The sequence below is a fragment of the Anomalospiza imberbis genome, chromosome 7 (genome assembly GCF_031753505.1).
Source record: "Anomalospiza imberbis isolate Cuckoo-Finch-1a 21T00152 chromosome 7, ASM3175350v1, whole genome shotgun sequence".
Taxonomy (NCBI): domain Eukaryota; kingdom Metazoa; phylum Chordata; class Aves; order Passeriformes; family Viduidae; genus Anomalospiza; species Anomalospiza imberbis.
The window spans coordinates 37193790-37215150 of NC_089687.1; the positions used below are offsets into that span (position 1 = coordinate 37193790).

Consider the following 21361-nt stretch of genomic DNA (forward strand, 5'->3'; position numbering starts at 1 on the left):
CTTGCCCTCCCCAGCTCCAGGGCAGGCTGATAAAAGCACACAAATAAGCCACTTGGCTGGCAAAAGTATCTAGAAAAATCAGGCTTCCATGGAAAAGACACTGATGTTCTGGAAGGCAGCAGAGAGCTGAGGTGTAGCTGGAGGAGCAGTAGTGCAGGCAGTCTCATCTGTATGAGGATGGGGACAGGGCCCCAAGCAGCAGAGACAGGTTTCCTGGAACGTGGACTTCCGTGCTCCTATTTAAATTGTTAAATGCAAATTTCTCTGCTTCACTGCCAAGAGACATGAGTTTTGTGAACAGGAGGACAAGACTACCAAGCAGCTTGAGAGACAGAGGTTAAAAGGCAGGTCAGCCCAGGTCATGGGTAAAATCTGAAGACAAACTGAGATTCAGTGGAGGAGAGTTGGAGAAGGAAGAATGACCAACAGGAAATGAAGCTCCAACAATAAACCTTATCCTGAAAAATGCCAGATTGTTTTGCATTCCAGTAGGAATATCTGTCTTGGTTCTCAGGGTAGGATGCTGCTTGGGATAGTAAAGAAAACAAGTAGTTCTCTGGGGAAAATGCGATGTGCCAGATATCCAGACACTGGGTGAAGTGCTGAAGGAGAAGAGGGAGAGAGCTGCTTGTCATTCCCAGCACTCCCTTGAGCCCAGGGTTTACTTCCTCCAGCTCTCGATGCAGCAGGCTTTTCATCCCATGGTTTCCTTGCAATAAACCAGGCTCTTTTGGAGAATAATAGTTGTGTGTTAGTTTGTGTGTAATAGTGACAGCTCGCTGAATTTGAACAGTCTCATCAGCTGGAGTGCAAAGCCCTTTAAATTGCACATTCCCCTGCAAAAACTTGGTTTAGAAATGGCCTTGTTGCTTCTTTTCCAGCAGAAAAACACTAAATTCAGCAGTAAATGGTTTGCAGCACAGCAGTTTGGGTTTGGATGCTGCCTGTCTCAATGCTGGATATATTCACTAAGGCAGAAAGTATCTTAATCACAGCCTTGATGTCCAGCCATTGGTGCTCTTTCCATTTTCAGGATTAAGTTTTGATCATTTAGTGTTGAATTAAGGACCAAATGGCCATGTGAAGATGTTTGAGTCAAGTTAATAATAACTAGGAACAATAGTATGTACTTATACCTGTGGTAGGAGATCTAACTTGGAGTTCTTTTGAAACAATGTGAGAAATGGACATGGAGGAAAAAAGGGAGATGGAACAATGTTCCATTGCCCATTTGTTTGCTGTCAGCAGCATAACTTGAGGAAATATGAGCTTTCAGGCTGACAAATTATTTAATTCTCCAGGCTCGAGGAGGAAAACTGGTTTGTTTTGCCAGCTGTATATCTAATATCCAGATATTAGAACTATAAACCATCATGTGACAGTACTCTTGCAGAAATTTGAGTAATTTCTTTTTGTTTGTCACTCTTCCCTGGTGACTTTATAGGCCTTGCAGCCGCAGAGGACCACTGGGAGCATTAAGTCATGGTTTCCAGCCTTTGACACGAACTAAAATGTATGCAAAGGCTTTTGGGACTGAGTCTTACGGGGTACCATGCCAGGACATGCCAAGGAAGCTCTAGGAAGATGGAAACACTTGTGGGTTTATTAAGAAATCTAAGGAATGCGGAGTATTTCACTTCAATAAATGTCAATCTCTAGCTTCCGGCTCACTACTGCTGAGACAATTTCCTCTTACTTGAGCAGAGGTCTGGAAGGATAACAACCAAAGCTAGAGACTATTGGCTACCAGCCTCTGCCATGAAATGGAGGAAAATCACATATTGACCTTCTTTTCTTTCCAGTAATTCCATCCTCTTTGAGGTACTGACACAGGAGTACAAATTCAGGTTAGCAGTACAAAATAAAGGTGCCTTTCAGCAGCCAAAGTTCACCCTGGATAACAAGGCAGCACATACTGCTACAGGGAACTCACTGCACAGCTGAGCAGCAAAAGAGACGGAGAAGGGCCAAAATCTTCACATATGGTTCTTCAGCACCTCCAGCAGAATTGTTGGGGCCACATTAGGAGTTTTGTGTTCAGTTCTGGTCTCCACAGTTCAGGAAAGACAAAGAGCTATTGGAGAGGGTTCAGCAGAGGCCACAAAGATGATGAGGGGTCTTGAGCACCTCTGATGAGGAGAAACTGTGTGAGCTGGGCCTGTTTAGTCTGGAGAAGAGAAGACTTGAGAGTGGATCTCATCAATCCATACAGATCTCTCCAAGGTGGGTGCCAAGAGGGCGGTGCCGGACTCTTTTCAGTGGTGCTCAGCGAGAGGACGAGGAGCAATGGCCATCAACTAAACCACGAGAAGCTCCACCTCAACATCAGGAAGAACTTCTGTTCATTGAGGGTGGCAGAGCATTGGAACAGCTGCCCAGAGAGGCTGTGGAGTCTCCCTTTCTGGAGGCATTCCAAACCCACCTGGATGCACTCCTGTGTCACCAGCTCGAGGTGACCCAGGGGGCTGGACTGGATGATTTCCTGAGGAATTCTGCGATTCTGAGAAAATGGTTGGAGGAGAGGCAAAGGGTAAAGAGGGAAGAAGGAGAGAGACAGATGGATGGCACTGAAGTATCTGATAAGCTAAGTTCCTTCCCACAATGAGAACTGTGTCCTGAAATAGTTGTGTCAACCCAACAGATATTTCCCTAGGTCAGGGTGTCCTTTCCCAGCTCCTCACTGCAGAGTTGTCTGTATTTATTGTCCATGGCCAGAACTAAATGATAGAGTCATAGAATATCCTGAGTTTGAAGGGATCATCCGTCTCCCGAGTCTGCTCTGGCCTCTCTGGCAGAGCCAAGTACCGCCAGGATGCCTACCTGGCTGCTGACTGGGACTCGCCAGTAGCCACCACACGAGGAAGTAGCTTCCCAACAGGCATGTTTGGGGTTTTGGCCTTCCCTGCAATCAAGTGGAATTTGCAGCTCTGTGGCCAAACACCACCCAGACAGTGAAGGACATTTTAATACCAAATCCACGAACAAATCAATTTACTGCAGTAAAGCTACTTAGGGGGCCCATCTGGTAACTGCTAATTTACAGACTGGGCCATCTGCCACTATCACAGGCTGAGAAGACTGAAAAAGTTACCCAACATAGCCAACAGTTTGGCTTTGTTTTCTTCCCCCCCCCCCCCCACCCCCAATGCTGTGTTTTGTTTCACTGCTAACTGACAGCAACACAGCGGTTTCTGTTCTGAAATCCAGATTTTTCAAACCTTGGACAATCTCGTGCTGCTGCTGTGACTCAGCAGTTGTCCCTGGGTATGTTTATGCAGCATTGAAGATGCTGACAACAGGATGGTTTGGGAAGCTGGGTTTCTACCCAGCGCCTGCATATTTTAGGTTGGTGGGACAGGATGTGTGGAAAATGTATTTTAAATTTATGTTTTTGAAGCTTTCGTCCTCTGGAGTTGCAGAATGCCTCCAGGTCCAGTGGAAGCAAATTGATCATAGAATCATGGAATGGTTTGGGCTGGAAGGGACCTTAAAGATTATATAGTTCCAGCCTATGACATGTGTGTTATGGAGAGCAAATCCACTAAAAGCTGAAGGCTTGTTCTGTGCTTGAGCTGGTTTGGACCATTTTTGGCCATGTGTAGGGTGCTTGAAATTCTTCACACTTTACCCTGCTTGAATGAGACAACAGTTGGTTTTGTTCAAGGTCTGTGTGACTGGGACACAATATTCTGTTTGAAGATGATGTGGGGAAGCTGAGCTAAGTGGCTGGAGCTGTGTCAGGGCAGGTTTAGGCAGGATGTTAGGAAAAAGTTCTTTCCCCAGATGATGTTCTGGCCGGATGGTCAGGCAGTGGTCAGGGTCCCAAGCATGTCAGAGCCCAAGGAGCATTTGGACAATGCTCTCAGGGATGCACAGAGTGGGATGGTGGGATGTCCTGTGCAGGGCCAGATGTTGGATTCAATGATCCTTGTGGGTCCCCTCCAGCTCAGGCTATTCTGTGACTCAGTGATAAATGCTACAGCAGAAAGTTCCAGCTAGGCAAAGCCTTAGACAGAATACGGCTTTCCTTTGAGAATTTTGCCCTTCAAAAAGGGTTGGGATTTAATCCATGCTTTTCCTCTGCTAACTGGATAATGTTTTAGGCACCTGAGCAGTGGAAGTGGTGGCATATAGGATTTACATATTCTTCAACAGATGGGGAAAACCAAATCAGCACAACAGACCCGACACTGATCTTCTGAAGGTTTGACCCTGAGAACTCCTTTGGGCTTCCATGGATTAAGATGGCAGATCATCCTAAAAGGGGGGAAATTCAGCAGCAACAAAGCTTTTTGTTGCCAAGGCAGAAACCCAAAGCCCTTCCTTACTTCATAAGACTAATGATGACCTGCCCACTGGGACACAGAAGTTTGGAGGTGGAGTTTCTTTTCCATCTGAGCTTTTCCTCACTTAGTGTGATTGAATGTGTTATCCTTAGGGGACACATTAATTGAATTCTCTATCAGCCTCTGCTTTAAGAGCAAGGAGGGCCCAGAGGACAGATTACCAATAGGGGTTCTGTGCCTGAGGTGATTAAAAATTATTTGGCTGTGGAGGAGAGAATGTTGTTGTTCTCCATTGTGTTTCTCAGCAAAGAGATAACACTGAGACTGACTACAGGGTGACAGGTCATACATGTTTAATTTGATCAGCTATAAAAAGAAACTTGCAGTAGGGCTGCTCATTGGGAATCTAATAAATAAAAGTTAATATCATAGCTCAGTGTAATCCCAAAGATAGCTCTTCATGAGCTCTTCTTGGAATCCAAGCTATCAAAAACTTAAGATGGGAGGTTGTTGTCAAGAGCAGAGTATGTCTGAAAGGCAGAATTCTCTATTCATATGATGGAATTTGGCTGCTGAGTACTGATCTATTGTGTGCTCAAAAAGCTAAAACATGAACAAATCATAGAATCACAGAATATGCTGAGCTGGAAGGGACCCACAGGGATCATGGAGCCTGACACCCCAACAATCCCACCCTGGGCATCCCTGGCAGCGCTGTCCAAACCCTCCTTGGGCTCTGGCAGCCTGGGGCAGTGCCCATTCCCTGGGGAGCCTGGGCAGTGCCCAGCACCCTCTGGGGGAAGAGCCTTTCCCTGATCTCCCCTGACCCTCCCCTGACACAGCTCCAGCCATTTCCTCAGGCCCTGGACTGCTGCCAGGCTGTTCTACAGCTGTGGAGTAGAGACTCAAACAAAAAAAAAACCCACCCAAAGTTGCCTTAGTCCCCTTGCCGTGGTTGTGGTGGGTGCTCCGTTTATCAATCTCCTCTTATCTCTCAGCACTTCCCTGCTGGAGCCATGGTGATGTGATGGCTCTTTGTGCTACTGGAGAGCTCCTTCAGGTGCAGCTGTTTGGGTGAAGGCAGCTGTGAGGGCACAGGCTCTGCCCCAGCTGTGCCCCATTCCTGACAAGGCTATAAATGAGGCTGAAATGCAGTGTGGAGCTGTCATTTGGGTAGGGATAAGAAGAAAAGAGGGGAAGCTGCAAGTCCTCAGCCTAGATGTGGTTTCCCAGAGTCTTGCCTTGTCTCCTGTGCTACACAAGACTCCCAGGATAGGCCCTGTGTGCCTGCTGTCCTAGGATGCTGCTGGAGGCCCCCTTGGCCATATGCCAGGCTCCCTGTGATTCCCTGTGCTGCAGGTTTCTGTCATGAGCCACTGACCCTGCCAGAAGATGCTTTAATGTTTCTGATTCTGCCTTAAGTGTGCAGACAGGAAGACAGGTATGCATCCTGCTCTAAGCCTGAGTGCTGTGAGATTACAAAATGCCTTGTAGGGGTTTAGGCTGTTTTATTGAAGTCTGTGGTTTGTTTTTGCCTGCTTTCCTCAGGAATGCACTCCTGGGAGGGGCACTGCATCTCCTGCAGTGTTGGAACCTGAGGAAATTGGCCACCAGGAGCTGTGATTTCCTTTTCCTGTGATCCTCCAGCTGTTCCACCTCTCTGTGTGCTGTGAGTATGGCATTGCTGAAATGATAAAACACCTGATGCAAACAACTTTCAGCTACTTAATCAGTGCACTGAGGAAAAGAGTTGGATATAGGTGCTATGGTGGGCTTCCTATTTCTGAAAGTAAGTTAAATAATTATCCACTTCTTTGCAACTTAGAAATGATGGTGAGAGGTGCTTCAGCCTCCTTTGTGTGAATTCTGCTGGAATTCTGCAGTGAGAATGGACCAAGACAATCTCATGTTTCTTGCTCTGGAGGGTACTCCACACACAAACAAGGTTCCCTTGTCTTCTGAATAAGTTAATCACTAACTAATATTTGTGGTTATTCCTTTCCTTATTGGAAGGTTCTTTGCTCAGTAAAACTTTAGGTGTGTGTTTAAACTGCCTTTCAACTGTAACTTCAAAGCTTTATTTCCGTGTTTGTGGCAGGAGCGAAGTCTTGCCAGTGTAAAGTATCCTGAAATGTCTTGAGCAGAGATATCCATAAGTACAGCTTGATCTTAAGAACTATAGGGAGCTGTGCACAATGAGGGGGTGGAGAAAAGATCCCTGCAGGAGGTGGACTGTACCTTTAAAAACTGCCTAAGAAAACAAGTAATTTCCTCATGCTGAGTCTAGGCCTCTCTGTTTGTTTTCGGAGAATTATTACTGCCTGGGTGTTATAGCTTGTAAAATAATCATATGGGAACTCCAGGGACTGGCAGTGCAATAATCCAACAAGTTGCAATAAGAAGTTGTTTTTGCCTTGGCCATCAACGTTTCACTTTGCTGGTCCCTTTGATGCAGAGAAGAGCCAAGTGCCAGCTGGCAATGCTTGACTTCTGGGCACCTGGAATATCCCATCAGCACTTGCCTCAGGAACTAGGCTTAAGTTTGTCTAGCCAAGAATTCCATGATCACGTTGAAGCCAAAAACTTGGTTGGATTTGGATTTCTGTGGCTAGGGTACCTTTGAGGCAAGAATGTAGAGTGGGGCTGTGGTATTGTCCTGCTCTTTTTGCTGCCTGTAGTGGAGGTGGTCAGGAAGGAGCAGGGCTCAGTGGGACAGCCAAGCTGGGAAGCTGTCAGCATTTTTCAGATGATCTTTTGAGAAGTAAATCTGTTATGGCTTTTCCAGACCTCTAGATAGAGCCATCTCTTGGAAGTGCCAAGCTTTTGTTTTTCAGAGGCTGTGAGCACTCAGCTCTTAACTGCAGTTTTGTTTAGAGGTTAGGGAGTGTTTCCCCCAAGCTTAGTAAAGAAAAAGTCATACACAGCAAAATTACTTATTTTAGTGTTGGTGTAAATCTTGACATGAAATGGTTTAACCTAATCAAGCAATGCAATGTTTTAATAAAGCTGCCAAGAAAGAAGTAAGGGCTGTGGTTGTGCTCATTATTGCACAGAATAAATCTTTCAAGCTCTGTACAGAAATGGGCAGAACAGAAGACAAGCTGATTCTCTTATTTCTAGACTCAGCAAGACTTTAAGAGTGGTTGCTGCTCACAGTGTGAAAAAAGGTGGTCCTTCCAGCCTTCTCCAGCAAGGTGATCTTGTCCAGTCCCTAAGGGGACTGTTGGAGCTCTAAAGTATTTGAGTGGGAGTCTGTGACTCGAGGTTTAACTTGGTCCTTGCTGGATAATACATCCTTGTTGGGGCATTCCCTTGACACTTAACCCATGCTGCTGTTGCCCCAGAGGGCTCCCCATCCCTTCAAGTGTTTGAGATTGGACAGGGCTTGGAGCATACTGGTCTAGTGGAAGGTGTCCTGCCCATGGCAGGGGGTGCAATGAGATGAGCTTTAAGGGCCTTTTCAACCCAACCCAACTCTACAATTTGCTGTAATATAACTCCCCTTGCTTTCCCTCTTGCCAGGGTTTCCTGCAGAAGCTTTATATAAAGCCAAGCCTCTGGCTGGGGCTGCTCCAAAGCCATTCATCATCCTCTGCCTGGAAAGGGATGTGTTTTTATACCATCACATCTTCAAGGGCTTTGAGCCGTGCTTGTGGGCTCTTGACAGGTGAACTGAAGATTGTGAAGAGATGAGAAGCACGAGCACTTCTCTGCAGGTCCCTCTGCTCTACCTGATGGCCATGGAATAGAATTCTGAAGGCTGGAAAAGACCTCTCAGATCATCAAGTCCAGCCATCAACCCAGCACCATGTTCACCACTAACCCATGTCCTCAAGTACCACATCCACATGGTTTTTGAGCACTTCCAGGGATGGTGACTCCATCCCTGTCCTGGGCAGCCTATTCCAATGCTTTACAAACCTCAGTGTTGTCTTCTGGATGCAATTAATAATTTGGATTTATGGTGTTTATGTAAGAGTTGTGAAGAGGAGCTGTCTTTGTTGGCAGTTTAGTGTTGTCAGGCCTTTGGCTGAGTCACACAGTAGGAAAGGAGGCATCTGGCAGCAGCAAACCCCACTTTTGTTCTGCTCCTCACAATTAAGCTTTTGTTTACCTTGAGGTTTTCTGAGGTATTATTAGTCCAATTTTTGTTCTTAAACCTTTCCTAGGGGAATAGCAGGTTTAAAGTGTGATTTAAAACCAAATTGGTTTTATTTTTTCTTTCAACTGTGAGTCAGTCGACTGCATACAAAGGCCTTAATTTCAACTCTGAGTAAAAGGGGATATTTTTGTGCTGTCTCTGTTCAGCTTTAAAAAAGGAGCTCAGTGAGCTCTCCTGGCTCAAGGTGTGCAGTGACTTGTGTCAGAATGCAGCTGTGGTCAAAGCTACTGGTCAGGACATCTAAGATAAGACTCATAAAATAAAACTAGGGCCCCTGGAAGTATCAGATCCCATGCATTAAGGAAGCTGCAGTTAAGTCAGGTGCTGAGCTTACTTGCTGTGGCATCTGGCATAGATCCATCATTGCTTAGCTGGAGAGCTGAGCCAGCCACAGGCAGCTTTTGGGATGAAAAAGGATTTGTCCTGCAGATGCATAAAACCTTCACTCTTCAAACAAGGGTGTGGAAGTGGCCAGCATCTTTTCTGGACATTTAATCACGTTTTTTATGCACTGAGCCAGAGTGCAACATCGTCTCTGCCCACACACACACGTCCAAAGCTGATCCAGATGCTGCTCAAGGCAAGCTGACTTATCCATTTCTTTGGGGAGGGATGTATCTGAGCTCTGAGAAATGCCCATCAAAAGCTGCAGATAATCAACATTCCCCTCCAGTGAGGAGAAGATAAACTCCATGTTATTGGCATTTCCATGAGTCCCGGAGAGGGTTTGGGTGAAGCTTGCCAGCTGTTCCCTGGTCCAGGAATGAAGGAGGCTGCAGGACTGTTTTCCTGCATGAACTTGATTCCAGCCCTGGTCCTACCTCAGAGCCATGGTTGTAACTGGTGGGGCAGTGTCATGATATGGGGTTTAGCTAATCTCTCAGATATCTCACTTGGAGCTCGTGGTGTTTGGGCTGGAAGGGATCACCCAGCCCAAACCTGCTGCTGCAGTGGGGTCACTGAGAGCAGCCTGTCCAGGACAGTCCAGTTGGGATCTGAATATTCCCACAGCTGTTCATTCCACAACCTCTCCTGTTCCAGTGTGTGACCAGTCTCATGGTCAAAAAGGGGTTTTCTTTTGCTCAGATGGAATTTCATGTGTGTGTTTGTGCCTCATTCCCTCCCATCAGATACCTGGGCACATTGATATGATCATCCCTGAACCTTGTCTCCAGGCTGAGCAGTCCCTGCTCTCTCAAACTGTCCTCACATGAAAGATGCTCCCATCTCTTCATCTTCTTTTGGTCCTTTGCTGGATTTTTCTCCTGTAAATCCATATCTTGTACAGAGGGAGCTCACATTTAACAGCACTCCTCCAGGTGTAGCTTCCCTAGTATTGAGTGGAGAGGCAGGATCACCTTCCTCCCCATCCTTCAGTCCCTTCAGAAAAGGAATGAAACTGTGCCTTTAATTTACAACCATGGTAATCATTAGGAATAACAACACACACACACAAAAAAAAAAAAAAAAAAAAAAAAAACCAAAAAAAATCCAAACCCAGTTGTGCAGTTGTGTAAGAAGTAGTATTTCCAATGCAGCTGGGATATGGTTTAAGAGTATTTTCATGCACCGACTTCTTGTATCAGAAAAATATGGAGAAAGAGGAAACTACTGAATGTAGATTTTGCGAGTGGTGTGCATTGCAGTGATGGGTTTTATGGGGAGGCAAAATGCATTTATTTTATGAGGAAATAACTAGGGAAAGGGCAACGGGGAAGAGGAGTGCTACAGGAGTAAATGGCCATGAGGAATTGCAATTTCAGACACTGGAAAGGGTGAGAATTTGTTCTGGCTAAATGAAGGGGTGGAAAGTACTATTGTCCAAAAGTGTAAACTTAAATATTGCTATTTTTAGACTTGTTATTCCTGTTTGGTTTTTTTTTCCCTCAGTTGCTTATTTTGGCTCAAGTGACCTGGAGGTGTGATTTTGTAGATGCCTCAGATATGGCAGTCAAACTTTCTTTGCAGAGCAGAATCTGGTCTTTGGTGTGATTTTCTGTGCCACTCATCCTATCCCTTAACAGCTTTCCTACCAGCACCTTTCAGGCTTTGCTCTGGGTAAGCTTTACACAAGCAAACACACTACCAAGATCAATGGAACATTTCTTTTCTATGCAGAGAATGGCAGTTTTGTTTGTCAAGGCTCTTGGTTCCTGCTTCCTTTGCCAGGTCTCCACAGCACTGATGTAAATTTGCCTTCCTCAAGGCCTTAATTTCTATTTAGCTGCTATCATGGAAGCAGCAGAATTCTTCCCTGTGAGGATGGTGTGGCCCTGGCACAGGTTGCCCAGAGAAGCAGTGGCTGCCCCTGGATTCCTGGAAGTTTTCCAGGTTTGACAGGGCTTGGAGCAGCCTGGAACAGTGGAAGATGTTCCTGCCCATGGAGTGAGATGAGCTCTAAGGTCCCTGCCATCCCAACCCATTCTGTGAGTCCAAATATTCATTCCAGCAAGCGTTTACTGCCTATTACATCTAAGTTGTGTATTTACAGATTCTGATTACGTTTCAGCTGGAGAGCTTTAACAGTCCCCCATCTCAAACCTGCCTTTTGAAAGCAATGTTATATTTAGCTGTTTTTTATTACTGGCAACTTCAGCAGTTGAAATTGGACCTTGGGGCTTCAAAGCAGCTGCTTGGTTAAGGAAGCGTTGCTGAATAAAAGCTCCCAGCTCCGCTCCCCTCCCCCTGCTCTACCACACTCCCAGCTGTGTGAGCCCAGCAGCAAGGAAGGGAAGCTGGCCTTGAAGTGTATCTAAAGAGGAAAGAGAGTGGGAAGAGGAGAGGTGGAGCCAGCCGGGGAAATGCAATAGCAGCCCGCAGCGTGGGAAGATGAGAAAGCAGCAGCAAAGGCACTGATGGCTCCGTCTGTGTGCGGGTGAGCTCCGCGGAGCAAGGGCTGAATAGAGGGGAGGACCGAGGAGTTTAAAGAGTGAGCACACTCGCTGGAAAGGCAGGGATTGCCCTCCTGTTTCTTGCTGGAGTAGCAATCAAAGGGAAAAGGTAAGGGGTACAAGGAGGAAGTGAGTGAAATCAGTGCCAAATTCTGCTTAAAATACGAGCCTTTAATAAACAAGGGGTTGTGATAGCTGAGGGCCACTTGGAAATGTCTTTGGTGTAATGCAGGAAGCAAAGAATATTAAACAGGGTTGTGAGAATCCTGTAGGCATGATACTCTTATTTCATTGTATTCTTATTTTGGTTGCGCAACTGTGCTCTAAGTTGTCCCTGGGAATACATGTTTTAATCCTTAGTGCAGCTCAAGTGTTACTGGATTTCATGGCATGAAAGTGACTGTCAAATACAATTTTTTTTTTTTTTTAATTTACCTATTTTTTTCTGAAGGGATTAGCAGAAACCTGGAGACAGTAGGATGGTATTTACTTTCTATAGCACTCCTGCCTTCAATAGAGAATGGGGTGGCTTTTAGCCAAGTCTAACATGTTAAGTTGAACTCCACATATTTTAGGCAGCTTTTGGTAAATAAATCAGTTTTTAAATGTATGGAGTAAAAGTATCAGGCTTAGTTCCCTTTGATCTGCTAAAAATGACTGCAACTTTGAAGGCTTGGAGGGAGTTGAAAGTATGTACAAAAGGAAACCAAATTGGGGTAAAACTTTGTTTATATCTTTTAGAGTGATGCACTACCTACTCTGCAGTCCCATTTCGCCAGACCCCTACAGGTGCAATTAATCCCTGCAGTTGCTAAAGGCCCTCACCTTTCAGTGAGGGAGTATTTCTTGCTCCCTTTGAACCAGAAGAAGGTGGAGCACAGAAGTGGCTGGCTCAGCTTTTCCATGGTGCTTGAAGCAGACCCTCAGTGTGGGGCCCTGTGCCTCAGCCAGCATCTTACCACAGAGACATCTCTTTTATCTGAGATTTATGAGGCTGGCAATAGGGTTGTGGCTGAGTGGTTGTGCAAACAGGGTGGCCACTGGGACAGGGCTGTTTTTTTTTGCTGTGCTGTAGTGCAGCCCCTCCAGTGCAGCTGTATCTCCCCTTGGTTACCAAACCCACAACTATTTAGGTAGTCCTGGGTAACAGCAGTGCTTTGCTTACCCTTTCTTTCCTTTGGCAATGGTAACAGACCAGTGACTCACTAGAAAAGACACAAAACTTGCTTCCAAAGATTTTCAGAATTTAATGTGACTCTGAGCTTCATTCTGCCAGCCAAGTACTGCTAAAATGCTAAATCTTTCTTGTAGGCTTCCTTTGGGTACTGGAAGGCCATGATTAGGTTACCCAAACCCTTTTGTTTTCCAGGCTGAACTATCCCAATTCTCCCAGCCTTTCCCCATAGTAGAGGTGCTCCAGACCTCTGATCATCTCTGTGGCCTCCTCTGGACTCCAGCAATTCCACATCTTCTGCCGTTGCTCCCCAGGGCTGGGGCAGCTCTGCAGGTGGGATCTCACCTGAGCAGAGGGGCAGAATCCCCCCTCCCCTGCCCCACACACTGGGGGATCAGCCCAGGGCATGGAGGGTTCAGGGCTGGGGCAGGTCCAGCTCTCACCCACCAGCACCCTCAAGTGCTTCTGCCAGGGCTGCTCCATTCCAGTCTGGATTAATCCTGGGGGTGGCTAGACCCAAGTGCAGCACCAGCACTTGGTCTTGTTAAACCTCGTGGAATTCCCGTGGACCAGTGCTCGAGCTTGCCCAGGTCCCTCTGGATGACCCCATCCTTCAGGTGCGTCCCTGCCCCTCATCTTGGTGAGCTCTGCAAGCTCCAAGTGAGCTGCTGCTGCTGCATGGTTTATCTGCAGGTTTACATTTTCCCCTTTTGGATCACCGGCTCTGTTTTCAGAGGAGCTTGCTGTTTATCCTGGTCTCTCTGTGGGCTCAATGAGCCCACACACTCCACTCTCTTCTTGCCTGTGAGTAGCAGATCTACTCTGTGAGTAGAACAACGCTGCTGTAGGAGCAGCTTTCACCATGCTGCAGCTCAAGGCTTCATTTCCATATGGCTGGCTTAAAAGAGAACAGCTTTCCTTGGGCTTTCTCTAGTGGCAGAATGCCAGGCTCCCCCACCTTCCTGCTGGGGCTGTGCTGGCTTGCTGAATGATAGGATAAATCCACTTTTTTCCCCTCCTTCCTAGCCCTCTGTTGAGGACCTCATGCAAGCCCTTCTCTCTGAAAGACACATCAGAAGCCTTGAAATGCATAAGAGTATCAAAGTGTGACGTGAGAGAATAATCTACATAATCAGATTTTGGGGTTTATCTGGGCTTTTTGTACAGAAAAGGCCACGTATGACATGTTCCGTGCTGAAATCTGGACTGCGATCTCCTCTTTTCATCCCTTTTTCTGTTTATTTAGTCTGCAAAAAATGTCTCCTTTTGGCCTAACTGGCATGCAAAAAAAAGTCTTGGAGGCCAGAGGAGAATTTGAAGTGACTCTTCAAGTTGCAAAGGCACAAGATAGGGTCCAAAATAGGCCCAAAATAAATGAGGTAGATTTTTTTTTTTAAGACAAAGAATCCATGCTAGCAAAGGGGTACCAGATGAGAAATAGGGAATAATTCAGCTTGTCTGGTCTGATAAGGTTTCAGGAGATAGTGGACCAGGTGAGTCTGGATTTGGATGTTATCCATTATCAGGCTTGGCTGATTTTAAAGAAGGATTTTTATGGATGGGGCTGTGTTGTAGGTGGACTCAAGCTGTGGGTACACGCCTCCAAAAGAGTCTCTCTTTGCAGTGGTCCTGGTACTGCTGGACTGGACAGCAAGGTGCTGCCTCTCCTGCAGGGATCAGTAGCAATGAGGTACATTTTGTGCTGGATGATTTCAAATTTGATGCAACCCAGTGAGTTGCAGCTCAGACTGGACTCACACTGACTTGCCCTCGAGGTCTCAGAGCAGATGGCGAGAAGGTAAAAAGGTGATTCTGAGCAAGACAGGGGTTGGCAGCCTTTGAGATTAATTTTTTTGAACAAACAACAGCATGGATTGGCACAAAATTCAGGATGCCATAAAGTTTTGTGCCATCTGTGAACTATTAGATTATGATCATGATGAGAACAAATAGTGTTTAGTAACTCACTGCCTCAGACAACCTGGGAAGGGTAAATCCAAAGTCATCCATCTGTGCGGCTGGAGCTGCTCTTGGGGAGGATCCTGGAAGTTGTATCCTTTGAGGGAGCAAGGAATGAATATACAATGATTTCTCTAGCTGAACTTGTTTGTGAAATGCTGGCTTTTCCCAGGAAAGCACATACAAAAATAGCAGCCAGCCCTCTCTAGCCATGGAGCACATGTCTGTAGGCTCAGCTTTGAAATTCACCAGTTGCTGCAGCTTCTCCAAAGAGGTTGAAATGCTTCTGTAATGGAAATGACCTGAGCACTCGGTTCATTATTGCATTCCCCCACCTCTAGGCTGCTGCATGGAGTCTGAGGCATTTAAATGAGTTGTATCAAATGGAGCCCTTAAATTCTTCAGTGCCTCTGATGCCAGTGTGGGAGATCTCAGCTGTGCCTCCTGGGCTGGTTTTGTGTCCCCAGCCAGCAGATCCTCACAGCCTGAGCTGTGTGCAAGCCCCTCTGGGAGCACTGCACATTCTTCCCTAGCCTTCCCCTCTCATCTGGCTTATTCCTCAAGACCTTTTTTTTGGGGCAGGCCTTTACCATAATGCATAGAAATGCATGAGCTACTTTTCACCTCTGCAAGGTCTTGCTTCAGCTAAAAAAACTGCTTTTATTGTTCAACTCTCCCGAGCTGAATGTTTTCTTCAGTAATACAGAATGACTCCTGCTTTTGGCTGAAGTCTGTGTCAGGCCATTATAGAAATTAGGCAGCTGCCCAAAAGTCTGCCAAGGGGCAAAACCTACTTGCCATTAAAGCTTTTAACAAATGAGATTGGTAGGTAAGTCCATGACCACCTGGGCTCTTGTGCAGCAGGATTCCTGTGGACATCAAAACCCTGAACAAGTCTGATGTTTTAGATGTGACCTAATTGAAAATACAGCCAGTAATGTAATTATCATCAGGAAACAGCTCACCTTCTGTTGCCTAATTACATTTTCCTTGTATATTTAGTCTGTTTCAAAGAAGCTGCCTTGGATGGCACACAGGGTTTCCCTTTAATTACTGCTGTAAGGTAATTGTCATGTAATTATGCTGTTATGAGTATAATGTGCATGTATTATTGAGGGGCAGTGATTTATGGCATGTAAGCATATTTTTAAAGTGTTATAGATGTTCTCCACACAGCCCTTTAATGACAGGAGTCTCTCACAGCCATGCAGTGTTTTTAATACCCAGTGTTTAAGGTCTCCTGTAATAATGCTACTTCATCAATGGTCAGTACTATGGGAATTTCACTACTTGCTTGTGGTGAGGTATTTAATGGTCCTCATCACGCTTGCAAAATTTGCTAATGCAGAAATAAATCGGGCGTTGTGAGAGGACAAGGGGAAATGGCTTTAATCTGAAAGAGTTGATTTAGGTGTGATACTGGGGAAGATTCCTCCCTGTGAGGGTGCTGAGGCCCTGGCACAGGGTGCCCAGAGAAGCTGTGGCTGTCCCTGGATCCCTGGAAGTGTCCAAGGCCAGGTTGGATGGGGCTTGGAGCAGCCTGGGACAGTGGAAGATGCCCCTGCCCATGGCAGGGGTGGAATGAGATGGGTTTGAAGGTCCTTTCTAACCCAAACCATTCCATGATTCTGTGATGCTACCTTTGTATTAACTATTTTCATCAACAGGTCATGACCCGAAAGAGGTGACAGAAAAGGTTTTGAATCCCTTACTCCAAAAAAAAACTCTGTGAGGGGTTGTAGCACTGGAAACCTGAGCACTGAGCTGATGTGGTGAAGTTATTGATGGCTGAGTGTGCTGAGCACTGTAGCATCCAGCTGCAGGTGGAAATTTGGGAGCACAGTAATTTGTGTATCATTAACCTTTGATCACAATTTAAATGTGCTTGTGATGTTTTTTTTTTTTTTTTTTTTTTTTTTTGCTCCAGGATGTTTCTCCATAACTTACTCTATGAGTCCTCTGCTGCAGTGTGCTTTGTGATAGAACTTCTGGTTTATCACAGGATTTGCCTTTCTTTTTAAGGCATTTTCAGAAGCTTTGGGCTGTGTTGAAGGGACAACAAAAACTGTGGGCTATGTTTAAGTGCTGGTCTCTGAAACAGCAGTGAAACCCTTGCTTGCCCTGGTGGTAGCAGAGCAAATCAGTCCCAGAGGCTCCTGGCTGGTGAAATAAACTGCCAAGAGGAGAAGCACCCACTTGGCAAGACCTTGTACAGCAAATACTTTATGATGGGTGAATGTAAGTTGCCTGGGAAAGGCTTTCTGAGCACACTGTAGTTCCTGGAATTAACATTTTCATCCTGGATTTGTGGCACATATTGTGCAAATGAAAGCTGTATCAGGAAAAATAAATCTTGCGTTTTGTGCCAATGCACAAATGCTACTCCTGTGTTATATTCCCAAATTTAGCAAAACCAAAGTGACTGGATAAAACTCAACTGCAGCTGCCTCTTTGCAATGGAACCAAGCATGAGGCAATGAAGTATGACAAAACCGTGCTGGCAAATGCATTTTTATCCTGAATTAAATTTGTCTGTGGGCTTTGGCTCAGTGCTCTGCACAAAGGGTGAAACTGGCTGTGAAGAGGACAAAGAGCTCATCACGAGCACACGGAATTGCTCTGACACGCTGCACAGCGGCTTTGCTGAGCCTGGGTTTGCTGCAAATGTGCAAGAGCAGGCTTGGTAAGTTCTTAGTCCCAGCTCAGGCAGCAGGCAGATGATGCCATGCAAGTCCCACGCTCAGTGTCCTGGTGGCTGCACAGAGCCATGTTTGGAGGGTAGATTGTGAAAAACGCTAATCACTTGTTTTTAAAATTTTAAAAGTTTATTAGTAATAAAATTAGAGTAATAAAAATTTGGACAATTACGATTAGGACAATACGAGACAATAAAAAGCAAAGAATTACGGACGTCTGGATGTTCTTGGGAACTAAGCTGCCAAAAACATGCCTTGTGAACAAAGGAACAACCCTTAAAAGCAATAGCCTATTGCATATTCATAGATCTCATACATGATGCATAAATTCCTTGCAAATTAAGATTTTTTGTTTTTTGTCAACTTAATCTTGGTAGTTCTATAAAGACAGAGAGAAGGTGGAAGAATGTTTGTTTTTTCTGATAAGGAGGCTGTAACTCTTTGTGTCCTGTTGCTGTTATCTCTGTGAGAAGAATGTCTTGATTATCTCATCTCTTTCTTGAGTTAGTAAAAAATATCTTACATCGCAGTTTCTGTTTTAACATTATGTTGTAACCTAAAACTATATTTACATACTACTTAAGAGAATGAATGCAGCATAACTTTCTAACATTACACATATTCATTGTAGTATTTGTGGAAAGCCAATCATAAAGTAGGCATTTTTCACACAGATGATAACCAGGGTCACTCTTTTCCTGCCCCTTACCCTTCTCAGGCTGGTTACTCATTGTTTTACATCTTGCCCTCCACCCTGAATTTTTTGTTGCTGGAAATGACAGCAGTGCTCAAGTAATTTTATCATTTTATTACTTTTTTTCTCTTCAAGGCTTGTCTGTTTCCAGCTCTGTGGGATTCTGCCCCACCACACACATGCACAGCAGGTCTGTTGTCATTGGCACAGCGCAGCCCCTGCAGTTTGCTAACCCAGCATCTCTGGTACGTGGCTTGCAAGCGACATGAACTGAGCCTTACAAGTTGCTGAGCTGCCAAAACAGCCAAGGACTTCCCCCAAGGCTGGGGGAGCAGCTGCTTTTTTATATTGAGCCAAACTCTTGTGCAATGTGCTGTCTTCTGAGGATGAGCAGGTTAATCCCTTACAGATGTAGGAGCTATGCCTTCTTCCCTGATAAGCCAATGTACCAGCCAGCTTTCTCCAAAATATCTGATTGCTGAAATCTGATCTGCTAGAGCTTCCTTTTCATCTGGCATGGATGAACCTCTGCAGCAGGACAGGGGAGAAAAGGAGGTGAAAAAATCTTGTGGGTTCAGATAAGGGCAGAGAGATCCTTCACCAATCAGTCATGGGCAAAACAGACTAGGCTTGGGGAAGATTAATTTATTGCTAATTTAAAATACAGCAGCATAGTAACAAAGTGGAACTAAATTTTTGCCCCCACTGCCCATTCAGAAATTATGAGAAGAAGGTTTACTGCCTTTCTGGTTTTTCCTTAGTAACAACCAGGACACATGAGCTTCTTCCCCAATACCTGAATAAACCAATCATCTCTAATTTTTCACTCCTCTTCTACTTCTGTTGCTAAGCTAGACACGTGAAGTGTGAAATGCTGCTAAGAGGGCTCATTTACACTCATCGGGGTTGTATTGGCAACAATTAATTACAGCCATTGCCAGGAGTGACTTTAAAGCGGCATTTTTCAGGTGAAGAGCACTTGGAGCCGGCTGGAGCCCCTTGCACCTGTAGTTGTATGTCCTTTTATCTGGGAAAGGATCATCTCTTCCCTATTCATCTCTTTGTGGACTGGATGTTCTGGCGGTGGTGGGATGGTCACAGGCTCTGCACTGACTGCTTTTTGTGCTGTGATTATGTCAGTTTGTGTAGGGGTGGCAGAAACCAGCATCTGTTTAACAGGAGATGATCCATTCAGCTGCGGTGTCCAGGCTCTTCGGGGTGGGCTCAAGCTGGAGGAAAAAGGGAGTTTTCACCCAGGGATGAAAGTGGTGGGAAGAGGGGGGTAGATAGCTTTCCCTAAACAATCGTTTGTCTGTTCTCTCCAGACACCGAAAGCCTCATTTCACCAGCAGCCACCCCACAACACACTTGCTGTAGTAAGTGCTGTGCTATGCCAAGCAGTGCCTTCAGAGGGGCTTGGGAATGCTGGAGCAACTGCAGGGACCTGGCTGTTCTGATCAGCTGTCCTTGAACAAGGCTCCAGCCTGCAGTGCTCCTCGCTGGCAGCCAGCATCTTCTCTGTACAGTGCCAGCTCCATCTTCTGCCCTGGGAAGAAAAATAGAGGAGAGGAGCAAGCAAGGAACAGTTGTTGGCTTTGCAGTCTTGCTCATTTACATCCTTGCATCCTGTTTGATTCCACCTCCTGCCTCCAATGCAAGGATCAAGCTTTCCCAAATTCTCTTTACTTACACAGGTTATTAAAATAAACCTTCCACTTACTCGGTAAATAATATTGGTGTAAACCCACTACAACAGAGCTTTCTTTTTACTTCTACTCCTCCTAATTGCATGCTGCAGTAGTTTATATCAGTGTAATAGTATGCAGCTGCAGGACTGTGCCTTTCTGACCTTGGGAAATCATTCCTGGCTGCCTTCCACGTTGTATCTCCACAGTTATAATCACTTGCTTAGTATCTAAAAGTTCCTGCAGTGTTCTTTCAGGTGATGGTGTCCAATTTAAACCTCCATTCTGCTCCCAAATATCAAAATATGCCAAATAGGTCACATGCAGCTGAAGCAAAAGATTTTTATAAGCCTTCAATGGGAACACCTTTGAAACAGTTAGGATTTCTATTCCTTCCCCCTCAGCTTCCTCCAGTCATTTGCTATTCACGTGGCACCCGGGTGATGAGTCTGCAAGTGCTACTCCGAAATCACTGAAACATTAAAAAAGAGCTTGAGAGTATCTATTTTGCCCCAAAACGGTTTCTGTTTTATGAGCTCAGAACACAAGCTGCTGATGGAGGAAATTTGAAAACTAGGTCTCGCTCCATTCCCAGGGCCTTGCTCCCTGGAGGTGAGTTGGTTTTTGAAGCAGGAGTTGTGTGTATTTGACACTAAAATAGAGTCATTTTGTTATTTGTTTCCTCTTGCCCTTGAAAATAATTAGTTAAAACCTTTTGGGGAAACATTAACAGTATAATTTCACTAAGCAGGGATTTTTTCCAGGCTGGCAGAAAACAAAAGGGGAAGGTGTCCCTCCTGTGCAGGGGTTGGAACTAAATGCTTTGTAAGGTCCCTTCCAGTCCAAACCATTCTGTGATCCTATGGGGAAGTCTGGTGATAACTGTGTCAATGAGATGCCTGTGGAAGAATAGTGATCTGAAGCAGTTTAAAATTTGAGGTTAATGCAGCTCAATTAGAATTATGGAAATATTTTTTCTTTAACTGAGAATGAAGGGATTTATTTTGAGCTCATCTTTCCCACAAAAAGCATTACCCTTAAGCCATATATCTAGACAAGAGATTTAGAAAAATAAGAAATAGAATGTATGAGCTGATGTACAGGATTTGTCAGCAAAAGTAGCTGCACTTCAACCACATAGTCCAGTAACTGCATGCTGTGCATACAGAATCCCAGAATGGTTTGGGTTGGAAAGGACCTTAAAGCTCATCCAGTTCCACCCGTGCCATGGACAGGGATGCCTTCCACTATCCCTGGGTGCTCCAAGCCCCAGTGTCCAGCCTGGCCTTGGACACTTCAGGGATCCAGGGGCAGCCACAGCTGCTCTGGGCACCCTGTGCCAGGGCCTGCCCACCCTCCCAGGGAACAATTTCTAATTCCCAATATCCCATCCATCCCTGCCCTCTGGCAGTGGGAGCCATTCCCTGTGTCCTGTCCCTCCCTGCCTTGTCCCCAGTCCCTCTCCAGCTCTCCTGGAGCCCTTTAGGCCCTGGAAGGGGCTCTGGGCTCTGCCCAGAACCTTCCATTCTCCACACCTCCAGCTCTCCCAGCCTGTGGTGCTGGACCAGGTCCAGGGATTGAGGAGAGCCCTGCTGAAGCAGACCCATCTCATGGGTGTGGCTCCTTTGACTCTGAGCAGGTGACACCACTGGTGACAAGTATCCATAAGTGCCATGAGCAGATGAATCCAGCAGGAAAAACTGCTTCATTGCATTGCACCCCAGCCAACTGCCAGCTCTTAGGTTTTTGTTTAAATACCAAATAAGTTTCTGTGGCTGATAAGAGTGCTAACAGGCATGACCCCAGATTGGCTC

General features: G+C 45.6%; 1 protein-coding gene across 3 annotated transcripts in view; it reads left to right on the forward strand.

Annotated features, from left to right (window-relative positions):
- Positions 1-5807: 5807 nt before the first annotated feature.
- The window catches only part of TRPM8 (transient receptor potential cation channel subfamily M member 8), a 78270-nt gene continuing 62716 nt past the window's right edge, over positions 5808-21361 (forward strand). The window contains exons 1-2 of one of the 3 annotated variants that reach the window (XM_068196714.1): positions 5808-5955; positions 6385-6513. The gene's annotated coding sequence lies outside the window, so the exon portion shown is untranslated. The remainder of the gene's footprint in view (positions 5956-6384; positions 6514-21361) is intronic. The other 2 variants (XM_068196718.1, XM_068196715.1) reach the window with 2 other exon arrangements.